We start from the raw sequence: 27,916 nt of genomic DNA, 5'->3' as shown, positions 1-27,916 counted from the left end.
TTTAGTGCCAAACCCATCAAACTACCAAGAAGCTTTTTTACTGAATTAGAAAAAACCATAACAAAGTTCATTTGGAAGAACAAAAGGAATCAAGAATATCAAGGGAAATGATGAAAAAAAAATGTAAAGGAAGGTGGCCTAGCAGTACCATATTTTAAAATGTATTATAAAGCAGTGGTCATCAAAACAATATGGTACTGGCTAAGAGACAGAAGAGAGGATCAGTGGAATAGACTTGGGGTAAGTGACCTCAGCAAGACAGACTATGGTAAGCCCAAAGATCCCAGCTTTGGGGTAAAAAATCCACTATTTGATAAAAACTGCTGGAAAAATTGGAAAACAGTATGGGAGAGATTAAGTTTAGAACATCTCATACCCTACACCAAGATAAACTCAGAATGGATGAATGATTTGAATATAAAGAACAAAACTATAAGCAAATTAGGTGAACACAGAATAGTATACCTGTCAGATCTTTGGGAAAGGAAAGATTTTAAGACCAAGCAAGATATAGAAAAAAATCACAAAATGTAAAATAAATAATTTTGATTACATTAAATGAAAAAGTTTTTGTACAAACAAAACCAATTCAACCAAAATTAGAAGGGAAGCAAACAACTGGGAAAAAAATCTTCATAACAAAAACCTCTGATAAAGTTCTAATCACTAGAATTTATAAGGAGTTAAGTCAGTTGTACAAAAAATCAAGCCATTCCCCAAATGATAAATGGTCAAGGGACATGAATAGGCAATTTTCATATGAAGAAATCAAAACTCTTAATAAGCACATGAAAAAGTGTTCTAAATCTCTTATAATCAGAGAAATGAAAATTAAAACAACTCTGAGGTACCACCTGACACCTAGCAGATTGGCTAACATGACAGCAAAGGAAAGTAATGAATGCTGGAGGGGATGTGGCAAAGTTGCGACATTAATTCATTGCTGGTGGAGTTGTGAATTGATCCAACCATTCTGGATGGCAATTTGGAACTATGCCCAAAGGGTACTATAAGACTGTCTGCCTTTTGATCCAACCATAGCACTGCTGGGTTTGTACCCCAAAGAGATAATAGAGAAAAAGATTTGTACAAGAATATTCATAGCTGCGCTCTTTGTGGTGGCAAAAAATTGGGGAATGGCTAAACAAATTATGATATCTGTTGGTAATGGAATACTATAGTGGTCAAAGGAATAATAAACTGGAGGAATTCCATGTGATCTAGAATAACCTCCAGGAATTGATGTAGAGTGAAAGATGCAGAACCAGGAGAACATTATTCCCAGAGTCTGATACACTGTGGTACAATTGAACGAAATGACTTCTCTACTTCTCTAAGTAAGGACTTCTCTACTAGCAGTAATGCAACAATACAGGCCAATTCTGAGAGATCTATGAGAAAGATCCACATTCAAAGAAAGAATTGTGGAAATAGAAACAGAAGAAAAACAACTCCTTGATCACATTTGTTGATGGGGATATGATTGGTGATATAGACTTTAAATGATCACGCTAGTGCAAATATCAATAATATGGAAATAGTTCTTGATCAATGGCACATGTAAAACCCAGTGAAATTTTGTGTTGACTATGGGAATGTATAAATGGAGATTGTGAAATTTTGACTTCCTTCCCCAGAAGTCCTTAGTATTTCCCAAAATTCCCTATAATATCTCCTGTGTTTCCATGTTGGTGAGATCATGTTATTTGTATTTAAGTGTATTTATGATCCTCCCATGCTTTTAAAAAAATCTGTTACCAGGCTGAATTCATGGAGTTCTTTTGTTTTAGTTATTATTAATAACATTTTATAAAATATAATATGTAGTTATTGTGTATTAATTTTAATCTTTGCAGGAGGGATGTGGATTATTAATTTTATGGTTGGACTGAATATTTAATTGATTGCCAGGGATTTAATTTCTAAATCCCAAAAATGAATTACTAGAGTAAAATGGAATTTATGGTAGTTTATTTTTATAATAAAGGGAAGATATTAAGGAAGAGAGAAAAGGGGGGGGGAAGAGAGAGAGAGAAAGAGAGAGAGAGACAGAGACAGAGACAGAGACAGAGACAGAGACAGAGAGAGAGACAGAGAGAGAGACAGAGAGAGAGAGATAGTGCTCTGGTTTCCTCTGAGCCAGGCAGAAATTCTAAGGCCCCAGCCAGAGGAAAGGAGTCTCAAGATGATGGGCCTTTCTCAGACGATCAGGCCTCCAGAAAGGGCAAGGAAGGAAGTCAGCCTTTATACTCACCACGTTGTCAGTTCAATCAGCAGATTCTTTTATCAGCCTCAACTTCAGCAGTGTTACAGACAAAAGAGTAGTTGCCATAAACTGTGACTGCGAAAATATGGTTTCAAGACTTTGAATTGCCCAAACGGTAAAGATAATTTTTAGCGTCTTGATTTAAATAAAAAATAAATGGTCACCATGGGAAAAATTCCCAAATATGAAATACCCAAGTCAGCTGGGTTTTATGGAGATTTTAATTAATATAAATGAAGGAATTAAGGAAAAGGAGAGAGACAGAGTAAGAGGAAATAATAGGAAAAGGCTAGGGCCTAGGCCAATGGCCTAGGCCTTTCTTTTTTAAGAGAGAAACTAACTCAGTCTTTATTCACTCACCACAAGATCTTTTCAAGCAAAACTCTAGTGTTCAGAGATACCCTCCAGTTCAGCTCCTGAGCTCAACTAAGTTCAGCCTCTGAGAGACTCCAATTCAGCTTCCTAAACTGACCTCAGTCCAGAGGCCTCTGACCTCCTTTTAAAGAGAATTTTCTCCTATGTCACCTCTCCTAAATTTTCACATCTACCAATCACAGTAGACATTTTCCAAAGGACTGACCATTCTTAGTTTTTAGTTCTCACCTTCTCTGAGTAGATTATATCTTCTGAGTAAGTTCACATCTCTTTGCCCCTTGTAAGTTGCTTGACCTTTTAGTGATTAATTTGACCTTCATAGGTACTTAGCACCCTTTTGTATTAGATCTAAAAATAGACCTAGCTTAAGGGCTTTTGCCTTACTATAAGTATGGGTTAAGTACTTTCATTGTTCACTAAGGAGTTTTACAACTATATCTTCCCCTAAGGTGTGCCTAAGTATGGATGGAGTAATGTAAAGTTCCCTGTACATTCCTGATCAAGTACCTTCATTGTTTAAAATTGGGAATAGCCTTAACCATAACCTTAAGATAATGTTCCAAGGTAGTCTGAGAAATTTTAAGATTCACAGCAGGCTCCACTCCAAGTGTGTCTCTTTCAAACTCCCAGAAGACCAACCGCCAGCAACTCCCAGAAGACCCACCTCCAACAACCAATCAGAAGACCAACCTCCCTCAGGCCCTTGTCTCTTTCTTTTAAGGACCTTTTTTCTTTCGTCACTTCTTCTAATTCCACATCTATGAGTCACAGCTGATGTTCTACTGTAGGACTGCCCAGAAGGCAGTTAGTCGATTCCAATTCATTACCCAGTATCACACACGTGGGTCACAGTCCTCCTAATTCATGATTAAGTGGTATATTTACACCATTGATGATCAGATCTAACATGAGCAGATCTTTCCTCTCAACTTCAAGTACTGTGCTTATATTTTTAGGGATTAAATCAACAAATAGATGGGATTACAATTCAATCTTCACAGTCAAGGAAGAGCTAAATACCTTCATTGTTACAATCAGGAGAGAGCCAAATCCAATCTTCATAGGAGGTAGGGGAGGGAAAGAACAAGAATCTTGGAACCATGTAAAAATATTCTAAATTAATTAATTAAATAAACATTTCCAAAACTTAAAAAAAATGTGTTCAACACCCCACAGTTCAATTAACTACATCCCAAAGTTCATTCTGGATCTTTTGATGCAGTGTATAGTTTCTGCAAGCATCTCCATGGTGCCTTCGCCAAACAGTTCTCTTTCTTGATTTGGGGAATTAGCAAGTTTCTTTTCTTGAAATTTCTCTAAAAGATTTTAAACCTTGCATTATAGGATAATAATACAATCTCCCCTGAGGAGGGTGTTGACCAACACTCAGATCACACCAGGATACATGGCTGAGTTATAAGGTATATGAATCAATTGTCAAAAGAATGTCAAAAACATAAAAAAACAAAAACAAATAGAAAAGAAAAAAATCAAAATCAAATTGTATATAAAAATTCTGAGTAAGCATCAATAAACCTATAGCAGGTCCTAGAATCAGAGCCCAATGAAGTAATTTATGTCCCACAAGCCTGTAGGACCATTGCAGCAATATGCACTTACCTAATCAGCAGCCAGGACTATAGAAAATTGCTGTACTATGAAAGAGAGAAAAGGGACTAGACTTGGAAGAAAAAGGGAAATAACATTCCCTGGTCTTATTTTACCATCACTCACAGGGATAGGAAAGCCAAAGTGGCAGCCAAACTGAGGTACTTTGTCAGAATCTGGCACAGAAGAAATCCTGTGTCTGATGTCAAATAGTCGCTTCCTTGAACCCCAAAACAAGTCTTCTGTCTTGGTGCAAATTCTCATCAATCCCCCTGGCATTGGTTGGTCTCCTTGACTTTGTGCTTCTTGGCACCATACAATGGCTCTTTTGTGATCTCTTCTTCTGAAATCAGACCTAATTATTAGTCAAAGTCCCATAATATTAAACAACCAATGGCAGGTTTCCATAATCTAAAACTTTTGCATTGACATTAGGGCTAATGGATAATGTAAACTTATTTAAGTGCAAAAAAAAACAAAACAAAACAAAACCATTAATACTGGTTCCATGTACTACAAGTACAAAAAATAAGAGAGGAAAGAAAATCGAAATATCCTATTGCACATAAAAGGAAAAACATTAATAAAATTTTAAAATAATAAAAAATTCATAGTGCACATTCCATGTGACAATGTGTTATCCAAGCAGAGGCACAACACAAAGGTTTTTCACTCAAAAGTGAGATCTATTGATTTTTTAACTTGGCCATTATCCATAGTGTGAGTATACATAATTTTTTTTACCAGGTAAGAACTTTATAAAAAACAGTAGTACAACAGCTAATGTACATTCTAAAAAGTACCCAAGTCCCCCAAATCATAAGAGCCCATTTAATGACAATAGCAAACAAACCCGCTATCATTAGGATTCATATGAGTCTAGATAGTCACTTGCTGCGTGACATTTTAAAAATCTATGAAGCTCATGAGTACTTGTCACGAGTTCTCCAGATCTAGCCAATCTATCAACTTTAGCTGAGATATTTCTAATAAAGTCTGTTACTGCCATCATTCCAAAATTTGGCAGGAAATTCCAGAAAAACCTCTGTACTGCTGATGAAGACCTTTTGGATCTAAAATGTTACCAAGAATCTAGATCATTATGGTGAAATGTGTAATAGCAAGGGGAACTGGAGAGATGAAGGAACCTAAAATAATCTGTTGTTTAGGACTGGTTTCTGTGTTACACTTCTTGTCCCCCTCCCCTTGGAGCTCAGCAGGTTTTCTAATGGAAACCCAGCCTCAAAAGTAAGTTGAGTTTTTTCAGCTTTCTAATACCAGATAGATTAAAGCTCCCCTTTATATATCACATAGACTCTAGCCCAAAGTTGTTGTCACTAAAAGTATTTAATTTAACTTTTGAAGGGAAGAAGGGAGAGGGGAGAGGAAATATATGAAGGTCCCTGATATCTTTTCTCTACAACTTGTTGAGGGCTTGATCAGAGTCTCTTCAGGAAATTCATTTGACTTTCCCCTAAGGGAAAAGGTAGTCTTTAAATCAGCAGATGTCTTCAATTGGGCAAGAACTTTCTTCAGCTCAGCCAGGTAGAAAGGGTATTAGAAGAGCAACTCTCCTCCCTAGCTCTCTTCAGAGTTTTTGGTAAGAGAGTGACCAGAATCAGCTCTGGCCAACAGTTTCTGCTTTTGAATCTTCCATGGAATTCTCAATTCTCCCTCCCCCTACCAGCTTCCTGAATGTTCCATTTGCCTTTCCTGGGTCCATCTTCTTTTAATCTCGGGTTTTCCTTTGGTTTTGGTCATTTCTTTTGATTACAAAGGGTAGATTAAGTTGAAGAGTTACAAAATAAAACAAAAAACCCAAACCTGTCCATGGTTAACCAAGTCCCTTGGGAAAGACTCCCTTTTCTTGTATGATACTATAACAACCATAAAAGGCATGCATTTATATGTTCCATCCATTGCAATGTGGAGATGATGAATATAATAGTGAAAAATCACTTCTGATTTCTCATCCATTACATTTTTAGAAATGTGGAGGTAGAGAATACAATAGTGCTATTGCACTTCACTTCATCTACTAAATGGATCATTACCTCTTGTTACAAACAACTCAAAGGTAGGCAAATGATCAGTCAGAGGTAGTAGTGCTCCTAGATATCTGAAAATCCCTTCTGAAGCCCTGTTAAAATCAATTGAGATTTTTTTTCTTTAGCTCATTAAGTTCTCCAAAGGTTACTGATACAGCTTATAACCAGTGTGATGGAGTCCATCCATCATCATCTATATGACAATTAACAAAGGCAAAAAGGAACAAAAGGCCATTAAGGCAACATGTGACCTTGAGGGATCTGGTGACAAACACAGCATCCCTAAGGACCTATGGTTTTACCATGGAAAAGGGTTTGTCCAAGTTGTTTATGGGCTTTTAAAATGGTATTTTCTGCAGTCCAGTCATAGGGGGAGGGTACAAATAAAGACAAAATGTAGAAACTGAAAATGACATAGTGTAATGGAATATATTAGATTAGATTAATTAGATTAACATGTAAACTTAAAAAACAAAATTGAATTTTAAAGCAAACAATCAGCAAATACAATAAGTGTGACAGGATAAAGGCACTCAGTGCTAATAGAAGGTTTTATATGTGAGCAATCAATTCAAGAGTCATTTTCTTCAATTCTGATAGCTGTGTTACAGAGAATTCTTCACTATTAGGAGGGGAACAAACTGAAACAGTTAACATCAATAAGGCAATGGCGTCTGAAAAGGCTTAAAATTCATCTCCAGATTCATTGAGGTTCCTTCCCCTCCTGAGTTTCATCATCCATCAAGATTCCTTTGATCACACCTCTGGGGTCCCCCATACTGAGGGGGATTTCCACACTGAGAATAGTGTGGATGAACCCCATATTGGATGTGTTGCAGAGGTTGGGGATGCTTAGATAGTAAAGGGGATGAATCACCCTTCTGAATCTTGAGATTACTCAAGCAAACAGCAAGGTACCTATTGATACAAGTACAACCAGGAACAGTAGTAAGAAAAGATATTCTAAAACTGTGGTAACGCACTGATCTTTCATAGAGTAGGCCATGCTTTTAAATCAAATCATTAAATTGGTTGCAATTCTACTTCCTGTTTGGAGGCGGTGCTACCTTAGTATGTATTGGCTAGGAGCAAAAGCCTCACAAGGCTAGTAGATGAAGACATGCCCCAATCTGCCCTTGAATGGAAGACAGGGTTAAAGCATTACCTGGACACTGGATTTAGGAGGGACAACAAGAAAAAGAAAAAGCTTTTTATTTTAGGCATAATGAAACAAAACTCCTCAGAACTGCTTAGCTGAGTTGGTTTTATGGGTATAGAATCCAGGCTGTTGGGATTTGAGCTCTAAAAGAAGCTGTGAAAGCTTCCTTGGGTTAGTTTAAAATCATCTTGGAAACTTAATGGGGATGGGGCTGGTCCGCGTGGAAAGGGCTTCCCAAACTGTGCTACTCTGCACAGGGGGAGCAAAGAGTGTATGCAGTAGTCTAAGAGCAGCCTCAGCTCCAAGCTAACAAGTACTTGAGACCCACATGGGGGGATGGGGAAGGAGATTAATACCTCACCCTCCATGCAGGAAAATGGCTTCCAAGGATCCCCAGCCGGTGTGCTCAAGAGAAGCAGTGGGTGGGTGGCTAGAGGCTCAGCAAGGGCCCCCAGGCAGTTAGCAAGGGAGGCAGAGACGGGGTCACACCAAAATATATCCTTCCTATGTCAGAACATAGTGTAAGCACACAAATGTAATACTGAGTAAGAGAGTCCTAGGGAGCAAATTCTATCCACATACTTGGATGCATACAAGGTCAATATGATAGTGATCTTTCAGGGTAGCAAGACAAAAATGGAGAGAAATAATGTCTCTTTCCTTGAGCAACTCTGTCCCCATCCTCTGGTTACCCTAGACTCAAATAATGACTAGATTTAATACATTGGATTAAACGATTTGCAAGCCCAATCAGGGACTTGTCTTTTGAGATATCTAGGTAGCACAGAGGCTAGAGGGCTGGAACTGGAATCAGGAAGACCTAAGTTCAAATTGACCACAGACACTTAGTAGCTGTGTGACCCGAGGCAATTTATAATTTAACCTTATTTACCTCAGTTTCCTTATCTGTAAATGAGTTAGAGAAGGAAACGGCAGACCACTTCAGTATCTTTGCCAAGTGTGATGGTGTGGAATAAGAAAATGGAAAAGCCTGCAACAGAGATGCAATAACTGAGACTGCTGAGCTGTCACTCAAAAGGAGAATATTTGGAATGATGTTCAGAAAAGAGGGTTGAGGAAGGATCAGAACAAACTGAAACTGGCTCTCTTTGCTTGGGAGACCAAAGGAAGTCTGAGGTCTTTGGCTTTGAAGACAGAAAGGAAAAGGGTTTCTTGGCTTTGGAGACAGAAAATAGAAGGACAAAAGTCCAGCTCTCCCTGACTTGCTCTGTTATGATACAGTGGCTGAACTTCAAGACCTGTCAGCTCATTTTCTCAAATTGAACTATATCCCACCATCCTCCAACCTAAGACTTATTCTAGTATTAGGGAAACCCCAAACCCTCTTTCCTTTCATTTCTTATCTTTCTTTTCTTCCCTAATAAAACCCTTACTTAATTTAGAGAAGAGAAGGAGTATTTTATTCGAGATATCTTAAAACTCACCCTGAGTTGATTTAAAGAAACCAATAGAAGAATCATCAGGAAGGGGAAGGGAAGAAGGGAGGGTGAAGGGAGGAAGGGAGGAAGGAAGAAGATTAACAGCTCTGATCTTTAGTTATCATTTACCATTCAAATAATCCCTTATTACACAAGGAAACTCTAAAGGAGGTCAGGAGGTTATTTAATCTACTAAACAACAAGTCAAGAAGAATGAAATGGGTCAAGGGTATGGAGAGAACAGATGAAAAATGCATGCATGAATGGTATAGTAATATAATCTAGTATAGATAAGCTACGGATGTGATATAGTATAGATAATCTAGTGTAAAATCTTCATCTACCTATGGGGACCTTGATATTAGAGTGGGGATCTTAGAATTAAATCCTTGGAAGAAGACCTACTCTTCTTGTTGTTTGGTCTATTAGTTGTGCTCAACTCTTTGTAACCCCATTTGGGGTTTTCTTGGCAAGGATACTATGGTGGTTTGTTATTTCCTTTTCCATCTCATTTTACAGATGAGGAACTGAGGCAAACAGAATTAAATGATTTACCTGTGGTCAACAAAGCTAGTAAGTATCTGAGGCTAGATTTGAATTCATTAAGATGATTCTTCCTGACTCAAGGCACTCTATCCACTACATCACTAGCTTCTTCTTTTGGGGCCTTTTTCTGTACCTAACTCATTCTGCTGGCAGAGGGCCAATCTTTTAATAAGAACTCTCTATTTCACTTCTCCCTTACTTTCTCTTCTTGTGGGAACTATGGTGGTGAAGGAATGGAAAGAAAATTTGTGGGAGGAATTCCTTCCTTAACAATTAGATCTGTAAAGGCCTTTACAGAAAAGTAATGTACCTGAGCTTGTGGGAATTTTTCTTCTTCAAATTATAAACTTGAATGTAAATTTTTAAAAATTAATTTTTATTAGTCCTAACTGCAAACATAACTTGACTTTGCTTTCACTTTGTCTTACTTTCCAGGCTACTGAGAAGATTCTAAAGCAGACAGATAAGTATGGTTCTAAGGACTGAGAGGCAACATGTCACAACCAAAGCTTGGATGAACCTTCTTTGATTTCAGATAATTTCTATTCAGCAGTTAGTGGACAATGCCAGCAAGGTGTAATTTTTCCATTGAGTGTGAATAGTCAGGCAGGAAGAAGAGTCAAATGGAAAAATTAATCTCTAGAATGTAAATGCCTGAAGACAAAAAATCAGAAACAAGGCATTCTGTCCATAGTAAAAGACATAGAGATAAGAAGATAATGACTCATTCAGGTGCTTTAGGGATATTCTAAAGTATAGTTCTAACCAAGCTAGTTTTGACCATGGCTACAAAGCTTCCAGGAATCCCTTATTGCTTCTAGGATAAAATACCAGCTCAAGTTTGATGTTGAAAGCATTTTGCTCCCTTGCTCTAGCTCACTGTTCCACTGCTCATCAGTCCTCTTCTTTAATTTTACTTCCACACAAATTGGCCCATTTGATGCTGCTTATAGGCAATATTCTGTCTCCATCTCCATATCTTTTCACAAACAATTCTACATACATTCAACCCTCCTCCCATCTCTACTTCATGGAATCCATACTTATCTTTACATCTCAAATGATTATATTGATGCCCTTGATTCTCTTCAGTCATTATTGTCCATTCTTCCCAATTTACTTTAATTAGATAATGGGGTATTATTGAAGGATAGATATCCCATAAACCAGTAAGTCTTTTCCCTACCTAAGTTTTGTATTTACTAATGTCCATGTGTCTTGTTTTGCCTTTAGTGATATCCACTTTATACATCTTGTATTTATGTAAGCTTCCTTAGACAGAAGACTTCTTTCCTTTTGTCTTTGTGTCCCTGGCACCTAGCCAGTGTCTTGAGTAAAGTACATGCTTTAAAAATGCTTAGATCATTATATTACTGATTGATTCAAACACCAAGATGGAGACCAAGAAAAAGAAACTGACATTGAGATCTAAATGTGCATTCTTTCTTAAGAATTCCTCTTCCCCTTGTAGACCTGAGAAATGTCCTACCATTCCCTTATCTCTGATAAACATATTTTACTGTATTTGGACACATGAGGGAGACACAGAAACTTTGCTACATTGCAGAAAAGTAAGGTAGACTCCCACATTTAATTTGCCCCACATAGTGTTTCAAGTACCTACTTGAAGACTAGTAAGCTTCAAGGTTATTTTTATGGCTCTAGAACATTTTTGGGGGAGTGGAGTGACAGCAGATAGTCCAGTTTGTCTAAAGTCATCTTGGAAGAGCATAAGTTCTTCTTCATGGGCAGATATCTTTAATTTTGTTTGTGTCATGGCATCCTTTGGCAACCTGGTGAAGCTATGGATCCCTCCTTAGGAAAATGTTTTTAAATAATTGAAGAAAATGCTAAATTTCTCTTGGAGATCAGTGAAAATAAAAGATAATTTTTTTCTCCCAAGTTTAGATTCCATGAAATCTAGTGGACCCTAAGAAAAGAATTCTTTCTCAGAGAGCCCTGTTATCTTCTTTCACCCTGCTCCCCAACTGATATTAAATTCTTGAGAAAGAAGAAGAGCAAGGAATGGTATGAGGTGGTCATTTCTGGGAAAGTGCTTGAGAGGGAGGACCGGATCCTGCATTTGGCAGCTTAGACCTGGTTGGGTGAGAGGGACAGTCAGTCTTATGCTTGTTGTAAGTCTTTGGAGGATTTCTTTGATGGAGTCCCATCACATTAGGACAAAAGCTTAGTTACTCTGACTTGGTTATAGCTTTATTTTCTCTAAACCATATAATTTGGAGTTTGTGATGAAAGAGGGCAGAGACAGATAAACTTCCAGTTATCCAGGTGAATGGTACAGAGAAATGTGTTAATAATTATCTGATGGTGACTTTTTCTCATGCTTACAGGGGTGACTCTGGGTATATCCTCCCAAAATTAAAAATATGTTGCTTAAGTTCCTCCACCCAAACCAAGTTAGCTGAGTGAAACCAATCTCTTTGAGAAAGAAATCCCAGTAGTAAGTTTCAGATCTAGCATATGGCAACAATTTCTTGGCAAAGCAGAAGCCCCAAAGAAGAGGACAATGTTAGTATATGGTAGTAGTGTTTCACAGGAAAACTCCAAAAACTAAGTTGAAGAACAGTGAGGCAAGCCAATTACCTAGAGATGCAACCCTAGCAATGTGAGTTGCCCAGTGTAATTAATGTAAGAAAGAGAGATCCAGAGGGTTGCAATGAGAAGCCAAGCTGAAGGAGAGATCAGCTGAAGAGCAACGGAGGAGGGGCAGAGGGAGAGAAGCTCCAATTGTCAATGGTCTTCCAGCCTGGGAGGTGGAGGAGTAAGTAGGTTTTCCTGGAAGCTGAGAAAGAGCCCATCGGTTTGGGATCTGTTATTCCTTCTGGGACCGAAAAATACCTCCACTAGGACTCTTCAGGAACAACTACCTGGATTTTAAAGGGGGTTTTGATTTGGACTCACGCAGGCCAGAGCCATTCAGATCTTTCCCTGAGATTTCTCTCTCTCTGACCTGTTCCTAGACTCCTGAGAAAAAAAAGCTAGTTAGCTGAGGAATAGGGATCAACCAGCAGCTGGCCAGAGGAGGGTTCAAGGCACTCAGTCTTGAACCCCAAGAAATTGGAGAGGGAGAAGCCTGCCAGAGGGGACCAGTGTTAGGGTTTCTTACTCCCCACTTTCCTTGCCTACCTCTTATTCCCTGTGTGAACCCAAATAAATTGTTTATTACTTAAGAATTAGATCTGGTTGGTTTCTGATGCCAGGAAAGGGGACAGAAGATTTGGGGAGAATCACATCTCTCTCCAAAAGGGGAAGGTTAGCTCAAGATCCTAAGGATCCAAACTTCCTAACCCAAGGAACAACATCTCTCCTTGATAGTGGGGTGACCCCAGGTTTCTGAAGGGAAGTGACAGTGGGTGTCCTCCATCTCCCAGAACTATTCTCTGAGGAGACATAGTACCTTTGTTAGGGGGACAAGACTTGGCTATAAAATTATTTTAATAATTGGCAACAAATTATTTTTATCTGCCCATTCAGTCAAACCTGTTGATGTTTTAGGGAGATCTCTACACCAAGCTGAATGGGCAGACAAAAATAATTTGTTCCAATAGCTCTGTGAATGCCACTGAAGAAGGTACTGTGGAACACTTAGAGCTAGGCCAGATATCAAAGATGCCAAGGTCATCTAATACATCATCCTGACTTTTGTCTTGCCATTGGACTTAGTGACAATTAAAAGTTCCAAGGGAAAAGTCCCAAGGGATTGGCTTCTGGGCAAGAATACCAATTTATTGATTAAGTAAACATTAATCAATAAGTTAATTGTAGGGTGATCCCTCTTGGTGATCAAAGACTTCAAGATCCCCTCTCTTAGATCCATAAATAGATAATTTTGGGAGTTCATTATTCAGCCTCTCCCTTGGACCTCCCAAGACACCTCTAATTGACAAATAGCCATTGGGCAGTTGGTCCATTAAAACTCTCAACCCTTCTTCATCCTGGGGTGATGGTGGGCAATCACATTTTTAGTGTTATGCCGTTAGTAATAACTCCTAGTCTAGTTCTTATTTACTGAGCAAGATGAGTTTTGTTATTGCCCCTTTCTAGATACCGGGCTTGGGGTGAGTGGGAATATTCCTTGGCATTCCTAAGAACAAAAGAATGTTTATAAATGTAAAAAAAACTGTTTTGAGCCTCTAATTCAAACCCCAGGTATAGAAATAATTCAATACAGAGCAAGGCCAACAACTTTGCCCAATTCTGCCCCACTAAAATCTAATTTACAAGTGACTCAAAACATTGTCTCATGATATCATCGGTCCTTTTCAAAATGAAGGATGAACCAAATGCTATTAAGTATTTACTGTGTCCTGGCTACTATGTGAACATTGGAGATACAAAGAAAGGTGAGAATAATTTGCCTGTTAGCAAGGAGCCCACACTTAAATGGAGAAGGTGATAAGAAATTTATTTTTTCATTTGTGTCCAGCTCTTCATGACCTCATTTGCGATTTTCTTGGCAAAGATACCAGAGTGGTTTGCCATTTCCTCTGCCATCTAATTTTATAGATGTGGAAACTAAGGCAAACTTGGTCGAGTGACTTGTTCAGGGTCACTTAACTAGTAATTATCTGAGGCTAAATTTGATCTTAGGAAGATGAGTCTCTCTTCACTGCACCACTAGCTGCCTGATAACAAAATAATGATATGTACAGATAAGATATATGTCTTTGTGCATATATATACACACAGTATAAATAGAAGATAATCTCAAAGAGAGGCTGGGACAGGGGGTGGTGCTCAGAGAAGGCTGGTAAAAGAATTTGAGTTGAATCTTGAAGGAAATCAGGGAAGCTAAGAATAAGAGGTGAAGCAGGAGGAAATTTCAGGAATAAGGGATTGACTGAAAAGACAAGGAGTTAAATGGAAATTTGCATGTGATAGTCATCAATAATAGTCATAATTACATATAAGTATCATAGAGTATGTGGAAAAGAATAAAATGTGAGAAGCCCAGACATGCTGAAAGGGCTCAGGTTGTTAAAAGCCTTCAGTGCTAGAATGAGAATTTTATATTTATTTCTGGAAACAATAAGGATCCACTGGAGTTCACTGAATTGAGTCATAGGTCTCAAAGTTAGACCTATGCTTTAGGAAAAAAACTTTTGTCATCTGATGAAAAGACAGATTAGAGGGGGAAGAGAGTTGAAGCTGAGAAACCAGTGAGGATGCTATTTATTGTAATAGATTAAGTGAGGTGTGGCTGTGTGAGAAGAGAGAAGGGACCATACAAGAGATATGATGGTAGGTGGGGTAAGGGTGAGTAAAGATGGAGGAGGAAAGCAATGTTGAGAGACAGATTCCCTGGGAGGATGGTGATACTCTCAGTAATACAGTAGGACCTTATTTTATGTGAACACAACACATGATTAGCAATAAAAAAAACAGTCAGAAAAATAGACAAAACAAAAATTTTAATTATGTGCTAAATCTATACCATTTCCCCACGTGGCACAATTGCTCACAGAAGTTTGCCCAGTCATGCTCATTCTCACTCAGAAAAAAAAAAAAAACATTAGTGTGAATCATTATATTGTTTTACACCAAATATTGCCTCCTACATCAGTTTTTGTCCAGACTTCTGACTTGTAATGAGTCATGTTCACATTAGAACAGTGCTTCTCTTTGTTTCATTAATGCTATTTAGTTATTAATAATGACCCCAAAATTAAAGAGTACTGATGCTGGTAACTCTGATAAACCTAAGAAAAGTTGTAAAGCACCTAGGTATGTTTGTATGAGAAATACTTATTAAATAATCAGGGGCTTGGGACATATTGGTCACATAAAATAAGGTTCTGCTGTAATAGGAAATTTGGCAATAAAGGAGGTCTTAGAAGGAAAGGCGATTCTTGTTAGGACATGTTGAGTTTGAGATGCTTGCCTTTTATCCAAATTGATATGTTTAAAAGACAGCTGCTGATGCGTGACTGTAGCTCAGGAGAGAGAAGAGGGTTGGTGATTATGGACATCATTTATATAGACATGATAAATGTACTCACAGTTGGAGATGATATAAAAAATTAGAAAGGAGGCAAAGAGTAGAGAGATGCAGGCAAAGCTTATTAAATGCTTGATTCCTTTCTATTGCCTGTTTCTGCTTTTTATATGTTGTCTTCCCCATTAGAATGGAAACTCCTTGATGGCAGGGACTTTATTTCTTTTTGCTGGTATTTATATACCCAGTGGTTAGCACAAGGCTTGGTACATTGTAAGTTTTTTTTTTTTAACCCTTACCTTCCATCTTAGAATCAATACTGGGTATTGGTTCTAAGGCAGAAGAGCAATAAGGGCTCCACAATGGGGGTTAATTGATTTGCCCAAGGTCACACAGCTAGGACGTGTCTGAGGTCAGATTTGAACCCAGGACCTCCCATCTCTGAGCCTGACTCTCAATGCACTGAGTCACCTAGCTCCCCCACCCTCCATTTTTTTTTTTTATTAATTCTTACCTTCCATCTTGGAATCAATACTGTATATTGGTTCCAAGGCAGAAGAGTGGTTAGGGCTAGGCAATGGAGATTAAGGGACTTGCCCAGGGTCACACAGTTAAGAAGTGTCTGAGGTCAGATTTGAGCCAAGGACCTCCTGTCTGTGGGCCTGACTCTCAATTCACTGAGCCACCTAGCTGCCCTGTAGGTTTTTAATAAATTATTATTGCCTTTCTGCCAATTGGGGTAAGAGAAGCAAATGTCTTTTAAGCTTAGAGAACTATGAGATATATTGGTTCAGGAGGGGTTTTAAGAGGAGAAAGGAAAGACAAAGTAAAAAGAAAATATTCATGTAGAAAGGAGGAAGAAAGAGAACTTAAAATTTTCATAATTGTGGTGCTTCAGAAAAAAATATAGACGTGGGGGAAGATTTGAGGCAAAGGTACTGGATAAACCAGAATTTTTATCAGAAATGTGAAAAAGGAAGATGAACACACAAAAAGAGTTTAGTGTAGAAATATATCCAACACATCAAGAAAACATATGAGAGTAAGTGTGGTTTATAGTGGGGAAAACAGAACCAAGGAGGGAATCTCTTTACATAGACACTGCATACTAATGCAGTGAATCTTTGAAATCTGAATATCTGATATTTATTTTGTACTGACCTGCATATTGGAATCGTAATTGATAGGGAGATGCAGTGACTTCTTCAATAGCTAGTTTCTATTCTCCAATTTTGACCAATGCCAATTAGTGTCTCCCTAATACAATCCAGTAATTAAGATATTAGTGTCATTTTGACCATTTGATATCTGCTATTAATGATAACCAATAAATATTAATTAATTTCTCAAAAGGAATGTTTATTGAGAAGATAGCACTAGAAAAAAATACAAAAATATCCCTCTAATCTTGTATAAACTCTCCCTTTCTCCACCTCTGTCCTTCTGGACAGAGAGCTCAGACTTAAAGAGAGTGCTATAATTATTCCTTCTAACAAATTTACTTTATAGTGCAGCATGGACAATGGACCAATGGACAAATGATTTCCTACTTTACAAGATACAACTTCTTGGCTGTTGGATTGATCCACTATTTTAAGCTGAGCCTCAGAGTACTTTTTAGATTCTTTTGTCTGAGCCAGGCTCAGCTTTCAGTTAGTATAGCCTTTTCCATGGAGTCTTGTCATTGGATGTTGGGTACCCCTTGAAGACCATATGTTCCTTCCATTTCCAATATTCCTTCCCCTAAGATAAAGAAAGATTCAACATAATAGGGTCAGAAGAGACAGTATGTTTATGAGTTCATGGACCACCTGGTGTCTCTAGGTGAATAGATAGGTAGCCACAGCACTACCTACTACTGACACTACCTCTTTCCTCCTAAGGAGCCATGGTTTTCCTTTCTCTTCAATGGGAATGAAGAGTAATCAAATTCTTTCATTGGAGTCTTTTATGTTTGCACTCAAGTACTAACATCACAGAGTAAATGTACAGCTAAATGCACAGATTTTTAGAGACAACACTGAGAGAAAAGAAATATAAGAGGGATAGGAATAAGACAGGATAGAGTGATGATGAGATGAGGACATAGTGAGAGCATGTGGGAATGGAAGTATAGGAGAGGGTTGGATTTATGAAGGGATGAGGAACTTGTATCCCATGAAAAGTCAGATGGCTATTTTCTGTTCTTTTTCCATTTTTCTTTCTTTCATCAGCATGTCACACGTTGAGACATAGACCCTTTCCTTGCTCCTCTTCCTGGAACTGAGTAACTTCTCCCAAGCCCAGCACTTCTGACTTCACCATACGGACTGTGTCAAGACCAAAGTCTCAGGAAAATCAGACCAGTATTTTAATATGATGATGAAGTAGAAAGGGCTGACTGAGGGAAGTTACTGCAAACATTTCACCACCTTCATCCATGAGAGAAACTGCACTATCCTCAATATCTGTGGAAATTCCTTTGAGCCCTGCCGAAATTCTAATGGACTAAACTGTCTTGGAAGCCTGATTCAGTTACCATCACTGACTGCTATGTCAGCTCACATGCTTTCCCCCTTAACTATAGATTAAAAAAAAATCCATTTTGCAAGAATCAAGGCCATGTTGGGGCATCTGAGTGACTCAGAGGATTGAGATCCAGTCTAGAGATAGAACTTCCAAGAGTTCAAATCTGATCTCACACACTTCTTAACTGTGTGACTGGGCAAATCACTTACCCCCCATTGCCTAGCCCGTACCACTCTTCTGCCTTGTAACCAAAACACAGGTTTGGTTCTAAGACAGAAAGAAGGTAAAGGTTTTTTTAAAAAAAGAATCAATGTAATCTACATGGTTGGACAATAAGACCATATGGTCAGGCAAATTTATCTTCCCCACTTCTGGATCTTATTTGCCACTCATCAGTGAAAATTTTTCCTCCAGGTTTATCTCCCCCCAGCAGTCTGACACCCCTTACTATTTTTTAGCTTCTCTACTGCACCTGAATTTCTCGCTTTTCTTCTTTTTCTTATAGAATGTAATCACCTTCAGGGCACAGACTCCTTCATTTTTGTTTTTTGTATATCTACTCATAGCACATACTTGCCTCATAGGAAGAGCTTAATAATTATTCTGACTGATTAAGTCTTAATTCGGGTAATTTTATGAGACTTTGATATTAGAATGGGGCTATTAGAATTAAAGGTTTGGAAACATCTTAATATTCTTCCTTTGGGACCTTTCTCAATCACATGCTTTCTGTAAATGGAAGGAAAGTCTTTGGCAAGGATTCTGTGAATTTCATTATGCCCTTTTTCTTCTTTTTACCTGGGGGAAAGTGGTGGTGGTGGAGTAAGGATAAGAAATGGAGTTGGGAAAGGTCTCAGGTATGACAATCTGCTCTTCAAGGGTCTTTATTGAGAAGTTATATACTTCTCAATTTGTTGGATTGTTTTCCCTCAGATTTTATTTTTTCATAATTTCTTTGTTGTCCTGATTGAGTGGCTACGGATGTTTTCTTAGGTTCTTTCACCACTTCTTCTTTCACAGACCACTGATATGTCCATTGGTACAAAAGCAGAAAGATAAATATGTTCCTGAGGTGAGAACTGGGACACAACATCTCACAACCAAAGCTTGAATAAACCTTTGATTTTAGATAGTTTTCATCCAGCTTTCAAAGGACAATGCCAGCAGGGTTTGCTTTTTCTACTGGGTGTGTGTAGCCAGACAATAAGAATAGCAGAATTAAAAATTTAATCTCTAGATTAGGGAGTCCAAGACATAGAAATCAGATAAAGAGCTAAGTACTGACTTAGAAAAAGAGGCATAGAAATAAGAAGACAATAAAGTTACTATTCAGATGTTATGGAGATATTCCTAAAGTACAAGTCTGCAAGTACAAGTACAAGTTCAACCTAGCTGCAAAACCAACATGAACACCATATTGCCTCTAAATTAAAGCATCAATTTATGTTTGATATTAAAACCCTTCATTCTTTTATTTTCGTTATCTGTTGGATTTTGCTCACTTCACATTCTCAATTCTACACAGCTGAATTTTTTTGTGGATGTTAATAGGCAATGGTGTGTCTCCTAGCTCCCTCTTTTCACACAGAATATTCCACATTATTTCAAAACATAGCCTCCTCATCTCCACCTCTTAGAATTCCTAGATTCCCTTAAATCTCCAATGGTGGATCCTGGATCCCCTTCTGTTGGTATTGTTTCTCCCTTCAAATTACTTTGCATATTTTTTTTTGCATTTGTAATGGATTAGATCATAAGACACTTCATGGATTGTTGAGTCATTCCCTTAATAATTTTTTTTACATTTAATGATGTTCACATGTCTCCCCCCTCTCACAGTATATAAACTTCTTTAGAATATGGCAAGGGGAGAAGGTTTGGTAGGTAAAGATTTTGTCTTTTCTTTTAAGTTCCCAACATCTATTACAGTTCCTGAAAGATAGCAGGTGTTTAATAAAATTTTTATTGATTGAATTTCTAATTAAAAACTGAAGAGATCTGGAAAACGAAATTGACAAATATGCTTTGTGGTGGGAAAAAAGTTCCCTACTCATTAATTCTTAATTGGTTTGGGAAACAGATTCTTCCCCTTGGAGAATGGAGAACTGCCCTCATTTCCCCCACTCCTTGGTGAAAATGGTGAGAAAATAGGCTTGTATTTGGACATATACAGGAGAACCACACTTTGGAGCAGTGGCAAAAATGTAGGGCATAGACTTCCAGCTCTGGCTTACCCCTTGTGATGTTTAAAAGGGACTCCCTCAAACTTATTAAAGTTTCAAGATGTTTTGTTGGGACAAATTGATAGGGGAATGAGGGGAGCTTTGAGGAATTCCAGTATTTTGAGAGCATAGTTTAGAATTTCTGCATCTTGGTCAACTTCTTTGAGGAAGTTAAGTTGCAGAAGACTATCCACCCTGACTAAAGTCATCTTGGGAAAGGGACCATTTATCTTGAAGGGTATTCAGAAGGGTCTTGGGTATGATAATCTTCTATGGAAGGATAATTACTGAGAAGTTATAGACTTGAGGTCTGTTGGATTTTTTCCCCTCAACTTTTGCTTTCCATAATTTCTGGGTTCTCCTGATTGAGTAGCTATGGTTGTTTTTTAGTTTCTTTCACCATCTCTTTTTTTCAGAGGCCACTGAGATATTCAATGACACAAAAACAGAAGGATAAAGATGTTCCTGAGGTGAGGTCTGGTATAATCTGGTTTTTGTCATGAAACCCCTTCATGGTCTAATGTAAAGCAATATTTTTAAATAATTGAAGGAAATGTCATGATCATAAGATCATAGGCTGAGAGCTAAAACAACTTCAGACCCATCTACCTTTTCCTATTGATGAGACTGTAGAGGCATAGAGTGATTAAATGATTTGTTAAGGGCCACTTAGCAAGTAAATACCCAAGACAAGATTTGAAACCATATCTGACACCCAAGTACATCTTTTTATCTACTACTCAGTGATGATTCTTTCATTTCCCACAAAACAGAATGTTTGGTGACTGCATATTGCCTTGAACGAGATATGCATCCCATTGAGTTAGTACATAAATACAGATGGTTCATCATCTTGGATAGACATTGTAGATGAACCATTAGCTGGAAGAAAAATGAAAACAAAGACAGGAAAGCAATTCAGAAGTAGACAGTAGTCAATGTAAAGGCAAGGAAATAGGATAAAGAGGATTATATGCTATGGCTGTTATCATTGCAAATGTACAAAACTTTATCAATAAGGAAACTAATATATTTAAAAAAAGAAAGGATTCATAATTTATAACAACAGAAAATGTAATTCATGTAATGGTGTAGAGGAAATACTTTTGTTGAAAAGGAAATAATAAAAAATTTAAAATTTCAATATAAATACTTTTCTAGAATTAGATCCATCAACTTGTGACTAACTTTGGAAAATGTTATTCCATGTTTTATTTCTCTACCTACACACAGACTCATTTTTAGGCTTCCATTTTAGGTTAGGTGCATAATCTTTACCTTATTTCCCTGGGACAGGCACAAAGTGGTCATCCATTTCAACTTATACCTTACTCAAAGAGCAGTCATAAGTTTGCCAATGGGGCGCAATTGGGTGACTGAGTGGATTGAGGTCAGAGGTCCTGGATTGAAATATGGCCTCCTACTTCCTAGCTGTGTGACCCTGGGGCAAATCATTTAACCCTCATTGGTAACCCTTACTGTGCTTCTGTCTTGGAACCAATACATATTATTGATTCCAAGACAGAAGGTAAGAGTTATAAAAAATGTTTACCAAAAATTAGAATTTAGGCAATTTTCTTTCCAAGTCCAAAAGATTGCACCTTGATTTCCTCTACTGTTTGAATTGGATCAGGAGTTTTCCTCATGAGTAGAGTGCAACACAGGAGGAGATAGAAGAGGTAAAATTGCTTAATGAAACAAGGATTCCTGACTTTCAATTTCTTATTTCTGTAGCTGTATCATGCTACTATGGCCCAGTTATGGGGAGAGTTTGGATTTTCCAGAAAAATCTAAGTTTTGAAGAGTTGTTTTCCTAAGTGTAGGTGGTAGGAGGCAGCTAGGTAGAGAGCAGTGGAAGCTCTGTGGAGAGCAGTGGAAGTTCAGGCCTGGAGATGGGAAGATCTGGGTTCAAATTTGGTCTCAGATACTTCCTAGTTGTTTGACCCTGGACAAGTCATCGTATCCCCATTGTCTAGCCCTTACCCCCTTTCTGCCTTGGAACTCATACTAAGATGGAAGATAAGGGTTCTAAAAAAAGTGTAGGTGGTAGAGTCAGAGTGGATGGAGGTTAGGTGGAAGATGAGAGTTGGGGTGAAGGGGAATGGCCATGCCTTTCCTGATCAGGTTAACTTGAATCACTTCATGTCACAACCCAGGACAATAATGACTTTAGATCACTTCTTCTCTGAAACCATGGCCACACCTCTATCCAGCCCCACCTACACAGTGGGAGCATATAAGAGAAGGACACTGGGAAGGGAGAGAGACCAAGACTTCTTCCCATCTCTGGGGCCAACTGGATCCTGGATGTGCAGAAGGCAGAGCACAGAGAGCAGGTGAGGGAAGAAAGTCTCAGAAGGTGACAGGGCAGCTGAGGTTATTCTCAGGAGGGGGTACATTGGTAGGAATCCCTTTTTGATCAAGTGGTAAGGAATAGAGAACCTGGAGTGAGAAGGAAGATCAGTATAATCATTCCATTAAAGAAATGAAGAAGGAAAGAGAAGAGTCTCCTACAGCTTTTTATTACATCTTGAGGCTTAAGAGGACCCCTTCAGGGGGCAGCTGGGTGGCTCAGTGGATTGAGAGTCAGGCCTAGAGACAAGAGGTCCAAGGTTCAAATCTGATCTCAGGCATTTCCCAGCTGTATGGCCCTGGGCAAGTCACTTAACCCCCATTGCCTAGCCCTTACCATTCTTCTGCCTTGGAGCCAATACACAGTAAAGGCTTATCATTAAAAAAAAAAAAGTTGACCCCTTCAAATGCCTATTCTGTGGTTATCTATCAGTCTAATGATGTAAAAAATAGTTAGTTTTATATGCATATTAGAATACATGGAGATCTCTCTCTTCCTATAGTGAGGTTTTCTGAGCAGAGCTGGGACATCTTTCTCTGCCTCCGCAATCCCAAGAAAAATGGGAAACTGATTCATTCCTCCTACTTTCCTCAGTTTGTAAATGTCCAGTATCCCATGTGACTTGTTTTCCACAACACTGATGGCTCAATGCCATGAAGAGTGGAATTGGTGGGTACTAAATCTGTGCATTTATAAAAAATAGCAATCCAAAAGCATCCTTTAGAGAGCTTCCCTGAATGTGGCAGCCCAGGCATGAGCTTGGCCTGTGTAGTCTTTACTCCAACTTTGATTCTCTGGTGGTCCTTCTTAGATTTAATCTTGGAGGGAATATGGAAGTGATCTCTCATCTTAGGAATAAGAGGGGGAGAAAATTAATGAGGGCTCTTTCCTTTTTTGTCTCTACTCTTCAAACACCCTAAAGTTTCAATTCAAGGACAGGTTAAATGGAGTTAGAAAATTTGAAGGCCAAGACTGTATAGTGGAATATTGTTTAAGATGTGGAGGGATGATATGAAAAGGGGATACATAAGTGGGAAAGGAATGTAATCTAGCAAGGACAACAACAGAACATAATGAAGGGAAACTGGAAATGGAGTTCAAGTGGCCAAGGTTTGAGCTATGAAGGGATTGTAGAGCTGATGTTCCAGGGGAAGTCACAGATTGCTACTTGATGCTCCTTCTTCCTTATTTTTCTTCTCTCCCCAAGGCAAGATGGCTTGTGCTGTGATATGGATCTTTTTCCTGGTCTCCTTCATGCACCTTGCTAATGTTTCCCAGTCCCAGGATTTCTGGACTCGCCATGTGGATTACCCCAGGACCAATATCTCTAGAATCCCATCCAAATATTGTAATGGGATCATGAAGCAGAGGGGGTTAGAGATACATAATTCCTGCGTGTATTTCACCACTTTCATCCATGAGATGAATCAAACCATTCTCAATATCTGTGCAAATTCTAATGTGCACCACCAATGTCCCAATGGATTAACCTGTCATATCAGTCCCTACCCAATTATGGTGACAGATTGTTTTATGAAATTAGATGCCAATTTCCCTGACTGTAGATATAGAGGTAAAATCTATTTTACAAGAATCAAGGTAATTTGTGTGAATGGAAGACCAAAGTATGTGTTTAGTCAGGCTTATCTTCCTCCCTTCTAGGAATGATTAAGAGGCTCATTTAGGTACCTCATACATCCATGACAACATTTCTCTGCATTTTACTTTTCCCTCCTCACTCTAAGGAACTCATCATTGTCCCTTAGTTTCTACTTCCATGACCTGAAATTCTCACTTTCCCCTTTTTTTTTCCTGATATAACATAAGCACTGTGAAGGCAGGAACTACTCTGAAGTTATTTTATTTTTTCCCATAACTCATATCCCAATACATACCTGGATCATAGGAAGAGCTTAAAAATGGCTTCCTGATTGAAAGAATAATTCCTCATTCAACTACAGTGTTGAGCTCATAGAACTAATGGTTTGAAAACTGACTATTCTTATTGCCCTTCATAGTCTTCTTGTGGGACATTTCTTTCTTATCTAATGTTTTATATAATCGGAGGACAAATTTTTGTATGTGATCTCTGTAGTTCATTTGTACTCTGATCTTCTTTGTATCTCACTTGAATATTGAGTGGTAAAATTGGAGAAAGCAAGGTTCTTTGACATGACAATCTTTTCTGGATGCGTCTTTACAGAGAACTGATATGTCCAGAGAATGTGGGATGTTTTTTCCATAAATTTTAGTTTAATAAATATTTAGTTGTCCTGACTGAGTCTCTCTGACATTTTTGGGGGGAGAGGTTCTTTCATGGGCCACTGAGAAATTCATTGTCTCAAAAGCAGAAAGGTAAAAATAGTAGAGAGGTGAGATCTCGGTGATGTCACCTTACAATCAAAGCTTGGATGAAGCTTCATGAACTTCAGATAGTTTCCATTCATCCGTCAGAGGGCAATGCCAGCAGGGTGTGCTTTTCCTGTTGGTTGTGTATAGCTAAGTAGGAAGAACAGTTGAATTAAAAATTTAATCTTTAGACCAGAAAGTCTAAGAGGCAGAAATCAGAAACAAACTCAGTACTGACCTAGAATAAGAGGGATAAAACTAAAACAGTAAAACCTATTCAGGTGCTAAGAGGATATTCCTGAAGTACTTATCTCTTCCTGCTAGGTCTGAACCTGGCTGAAGAACCAACAAGAACTCCTTATTGCCTCTAGGACTCATGAACTCATTCAAAGCCCTTTACTCTCTTATTCTAGCTAACTGTCCTCTTGGACAATATTCCCCTTCTCATAACCACAGCTCCACATAATTGGCCATTTCTAGATGCTTATGGGCTGTTGTCTGTCTTCTATTTCCCTGTTTTTACATGGGATATTCCACATGCTTTCAAAACATATTCTCCTCATTTCCAGCTTTTCGAATTCCTAGATTCCCTTAAATCTCCAGTTCTAGGGCATTCCATGATTCCCTTCTGATGGTATTCTTTCCTCCTTCAAATTTACTTTGCATTTATAATGGATTAGACTGGAGAACACATCACGGATTAGTGAATTTTTATATTTAATGGTGTCCATAGGATTTCCCATCTCCATTGCATACAAACTTCTTTAGAAAAGAGTCTCTTTTACTTTTGTCTCTATGTCCCCAATGTCTGTTGCAGTTCCTGAAAGATAATGGGTGATTAATAAATGTTTTATTGATTGAATTACTCATTGGGAAGGAACTGAAGAAATATGAAAAAAGAAACTAATAAATATGTTTCAGTGCTTATTCTTTGTGGTGGAAAACTTGGACTTCCCTATTCAAAACTTCTTGACTGGCTTGGTAAACAGGCTCTTTCCCTTTTCCAATGAAGTATTTCCCTCACTTGCCCCAGTCTCTGGTGAAGAAGTTGAAAAAATTTTCAACTGTGTTTGAGCATGTAAGGGAGAATACCCAAACGTTGGGGCAGTGGTAAGAATATAATGTGGGCTTCCACCTGGTAGTGCTTATAAGTTGAAAAACTTATTGAAACTTCAAAGTAATTTGTTGGGTCCTAGAACAAAGTGACAAGCAAATGATTTTTTTTTTGAAAATTTTATTTAGTCAATTTAGAACATTATTCCTTGGACAAGAATCATATTCTTTCCCTACCTCCCCTACCCACACCATTTCCTGTAGCCAATGCACAATTCCACTGGGTTTTACTTGTGTCCTTGATCAGAATCTATTTCCATATTGATGTTTGCACTAGGATGATCATTTAGAGTCTACATCCCCAATCATATCCCCTTTGACCCATGTAATCAAGCAGTTGTTTTTCTTCAGTATTTCTGCTCCGACAGTTTTTCCTCTGGATGTGGATAGTGTTCTTTCTCGTAAATCCCTCTGAATGGTTCAGGATCACTGCATTGCTGCTAGTAGAGAAGTCCATTACATTCTATTGTACCACAGTGTATCAGTCTCAGTGTACCAGTTCTCCTGGTTCTGCTCCTTTCACTCTGCATCAATTCCTGGAGGTTGTTCCAGTTCACATAGAATTTCTCTAGTTTATTATTCCTTTGTGCATAATAGTATTCCATCACTAATAGATACCACAATTTGTTCAGCCATTCCCCAATTGAAGGGCATCCCTTCATTTCCCTTTTTTTTTTTTTTTGCCACCACAAAGAGCGCAGCTATGAATATTCTTGTACAAGTCTCTTCCTTTATTATCTCTTTGGAGTATAAACCCAGCAGTGCTCTGGCTGGATCAAAGGGCAGACAGTCTTTTAGTGTCCTTTGGGCATAGTTCCAAATGCTCTCCGGAATGTTGGATCAATTCACAACTCCAGCAGCAATGCATTAATGTCCCAACTTTGCCACATCCCCTCCAGCATTCATTACTTTCCTTTGCTGTCATGTTAGCCAATCTGCTAGGTGTGAGGTGATACCTCAGAGTTGTTTTGATTTGCATCTGTCTGATTATAAGAGATTTAGAACACTTTTTCATGTGCTTATTAATAGTTTTGATTTCTTTATCTTAAAATTGTCTATTCATGTCCCTTGCCCATTTATCAATTGGAGAATGGCTTGATTTTTTTGTACAACTGATTTAGGTCTATAAATTCGAGTAATTAGACCTTTGTCATATATTTTTATTATGAAGATTATTTCCCAGTTTGTTGATTCCCTTCTAATTTTGGTTGCATTGGTTTTGTTTGTACAAAACCTTTTTAATTTGATGTAATCAAAATTATTGATTTTTACATTTTGTGATTTTTTTCTATATCTTGCTTGGTCTTAAAATCTTTCCTTTCCAAAGATCTGACAGGTATACTATTCTGTGTTCACCTAATTTGCTTATAGTTTCCTTCTTTATATTCAAGTCATTCACCAATTCTAAGTTTATCTTGGTATAGGCTGTGAGATGTTTATACAAACCTAAACTCTCCCATACTGTCTTCAAATATTCCCAGAATTTTTTTGTCAAATAGTGCATTTTGGTCCCCAAAGCTTGGATCTTTGTGTTTATCATAGACAGTCTTGCTGAAGTCACTTACCCCAAGTCTATTCCACTGATCCTCCTTTCTGTCTCTTAGCCAGTACCATATTGTTTTGATGACCACTGTTTATAGTATAGTTTGAGATCTGGGGCTGCAAGGCCATCTTCCTTTGCATTTTTTTCATTATTTCTCTGGATATCCTTGATCTTTCATTATTCCAAATGAACTTTGTTATGGTTTTTCTAATTCAGTAAAAAAGTGTTTTGGTAGTTCAATGGGTATGGCACTAAATAAGTAAATTAATTTGCATAGGATTGTCATTTTTATTATGCTAGCTTGTCCTACCCATGAGCAATTGATGTTTTTCCAATCATTTAGATCTAGTTTTAATTGTGTGGAGAGTGTTTTGTAGTTGTGTTCATATAGTTCCTGTGTTTGTCTTGACTGATAAAATTCCTAAGTATTC

General features: G+C 38.1%; 1 long non-coding RNA gene across 1 annotated transcript; it reads left to right on the top strand.

The window, feature by feature from the left end:
- The first annotated feature begins 6,237 nt into the window (after positions 1–6,237).
- LOC130458942 (uncharacterized) lies at positions 6,238–10,043 on the top strand. Its single transcript, XR_008918292.1, has 3 exons — positions 6,238–6,326; positions 9,415–9,468; positions 9,877–10,043. It is a non-coding gene; the product is annotated as an uncharacterized LOC130458942 (long non-coding RNA).
- The last annotated feature ends 17,873 nt before the right edge of the window (positions 10,044–27,916 follow it).

Source organism: Monodelphis domestica, chromosome 1 (assembly GCF_027887165.1).
Source record: "Monodelphis domestica isolate mMonDom1 chromosome 1, mMonDom1.pri, whole genome shotgun sequence".
NCBI classification, from domain to species: domain Eukaryota; kingdom Metazoa; phylum Chordata; class Mammalia; order Didelphimorphia; family Didelphidae; genus Monodelphis; species Monodelphis domestica.
The sequence above is the reverse complement of the archived record's forward strand: the minus strand, read 5'-3'. Positions and strand labels throughout refer to the sequence as shown.